This window comes from Rana temporaria, chromosome 2, assembly GCF_905171775.1.
Source record: "Rana temporaria chromosome 2, aRanTem1.1, whole genome shotgun sequence".
Classification (NCBI taxonomy): Eukaryota; Metazoa; Chordata; class Amphibia; order Anura; family Ranidae; genus Rana; species Rana temporaria.
This window is the reverse complement of record NC_053490.1, coordinates 115,956,390-115,959,386: the sequence shown is the minus strand read 5'-3', so window position 1 is coordinate 115,959,386 and position 2,997 is coordinate 115,956,390.

Here is a 2,997-nt window from a genome sequence, read left to right as displayed (position 1 = left end):
GAGAGGGGGTCCCCCATTTTCTAGGATATATAATGGCAGTCTCTTTGTCTGACCCTTGTACAATACCTGTACTTTTGCGTAACCCAGTGGGTGGAGTATCTGCTTTGAGTATGTCTGCAGTTTGATTGGTGTTGGGCGGACAGTTTTTCGGGTCTGAAGTTGTCTCCATTGTTTATGGGTGATAACTGAAACTGCTGCTCCTGTGTCTACATCCATCCTGAGTTTCTTTCCCTCAATGGTTACATCTACAGTCATTGCGGAGGGTGCTGAATGCATATGATGTATGTCTAACCTGTGGAGCACTTGCTCATCCTCTGACTCAGATGATGATGTATATCTTCCCACCATATATGTCTTAGTCTTGGGGTTCAGAGGTTGTTTATCTCGCACCTTCTTGCTACGGCAAACTCGTTTCAGATGGCCGGTCCTACCGCAATTATGACAGGTCTGATCCTTAAACCGGCAGACTTTGTAATCATGGTCTGTATTCCCACAACGGTAGCAAGCTGACTCCCGGCTTGGTGGGGGTCTGTATTTCCAGTTTGCAGCAGTTGGCTTGACTGCTGTCCTGAAAACTTCCTGCTTCACCTCTTCCCTTCTGCTCTGGGGGTTCAATTCCTCTGTATCTTTCACAGCCATTTCCATTACTGAAGCTATCTCAATTGCCTTTGTAAGGGTAAGGTCTTTCTCTGTTAACAGTCTCTTTTGTGTTGACTCACAATTCAGTCCCATGACAAACTTATCTCTCAGTGCAGTAGGTAGGTAGTCCCCAAAAGAACAGGTAGAGGCTAGTCTGCGAAGGGCGAGCACATAAACTTTAATCTCTTCACCTGTCTGCTGCTGCCGCTGATAGAAGCGAAATCTTTCTGCAATTTCTAATGGTTTAGGCTGGAAGTGATCCTCTAGCAGTGTCAGCAGCTCTGCCAATGTCTTAGCTGCTGGTTTTACAGGGGAAAGCAGATCCCTCAGAGTGTCATATGTCTTGGCCCCAACCACTGTCAGGAACACTGCTACTTGCCTGTTGTCTGGGATGGCATTTGCACTGAAATACTGTTCCAGTCTCTCAACCCAGGAACTCCAGGATGTCTGTTCTCCAAACTCACTTAATGTCCCGATTAATGACATTTTCCTGCTGGGATCTGTGATTGCTTTTATCCAGGTGACAATCCACAATGTCTTTGTCTCTCTCTCAGACTGATAGACACTTTGTAAATCCCATCCTCGTCGCCACTGTTATATCCTCTGTGTTGTGAGGGACACAAGACTCTGGGCTGGAACAATGGATGTTTATTCAGTACAGGCTGTACACTGCAACATGCATCTCAGGACATTACATATCTCTGTTTCTTACATGTGGTCTCTCTAAGATGGCTACTATACCCCTTGACCCTTGTCATCACTGCTGGGTGGAGCCAGCCTTAAAGTGCCAGTACATGTGAAACCCTTCAGGTATAACATAACCCCTTCAGCGACCCCTGTGGTTAACTCCCAAACTGCAACTGTCATTTTCACAGTAAACAATGCATTTTAAATGCATTTTTTGCTGTGAAAATGACAATGGTCCCAAAAATGTGTCAAAATTGTCCGAAGTGTCCGCCATAATGTATCGCTGATCGCCGCCATTAGTAGTAAAAAAAAAAATTATTAATAAAAATGCAATAAAACTATCCCCTATTTTGTAAACGCTATAAATTTTGCGCAAACCAACCGATAAACGCTTATTGCGATTTTTTTTTACCAAAAATAGGTAGAAGAATACATATCGGCCTAAACTGAGGAAAAAATATGTTTTTTATATATTTTTGGGGGATATTTATTATAGCAAAAAGTAAAAAATATAGATTTTTTTTCAAAATTGTCGCTCTATTTTTGTTTATAGCGCAAAAAATAAAAACCGCAGAGGTGATCAAATACCACCAAAAGAAAGCTCTATTTGTGGGAAAAAAAGGATGCCAATTTTGTTTGGGAGCCACGTCGCACGACCGCGCAATTGTCTGTTAAAGCGACACAGTGCCGAATCGCAAAAAGGGGCAAGGTCCTTTAGCTGCATTTTGGTCCGGGTCTTAAGTGGTTAAAGAACCTTTAAGTGGAATTCTGGGAAGCTGTGGTCTCTCAGCAGCCAGCTAATGCTTGATTAGCACATCTCTCATCCCTCAGAGCTGCAAATTAAAGACTGCTGAAGGCATTAGACTTTTTTTTTTTTTTTTTTGGAGACATAAGACATTTATGATTACCGTATTTATTGGGGTACAGCGCGCTCCCGCGTATAGCGCGCACCCCTAAAGTTGCCCAGAAATTCCTGTGAAAAAAAGATTTTTGTACTTACAGTTTGGTGTCTTGCACGGCGTCCATCGGCGGCCTCGTCGGGTCCGGCGTCCGTCTGCGGCTTCGGGTGTCCTCTTCGTCGGGTCCGGCGTCCATCTGCGGCGTCCTCCTCGCTCGTTTCCTGCGCCGAGTTTGAATACTGCGCCGGCATATACCGAGCGCAGTAGACTCGCGAATAGTCGGCAATGCTCGCGCTGACGCCCTGGACGTACAGGACGTGAGCGCGAGTGTAGCCGAGACTGCCCGACTATACACGAGTGTACTGCGCTCGGTATATGTCAGCGCAGTATTCAAACTCGGCGCGGGTATCGGCGTATATCGCGCACCCACGATTTTGCCCTGATTTTCAGGGCAAAATAGTGCGCGGTATACGCTGATAAATACGGTATATGAACCCAAAGTAATTAGCTATCACATGCTTTAGCTTTTCAGGACTGGTATACATAACACTTACACTCCTTTTCCTGTTTAAAGGTTAAAGAGGGAGGGGGGAGAGAGAAGGGTATACCAACATATATAGAGAGAGAGGGGTGGAGGGGTATACAGGGAGATATACCGACAGGGGGTATATAGAGAGATGGGTATACAGAGAGAAAGGTACAAATATAAAAGAAGATGGGTGGAGAGGGAGGGAGAGACCTTCAGGGTGAAAACGTGTGATCTGCTCTGCCT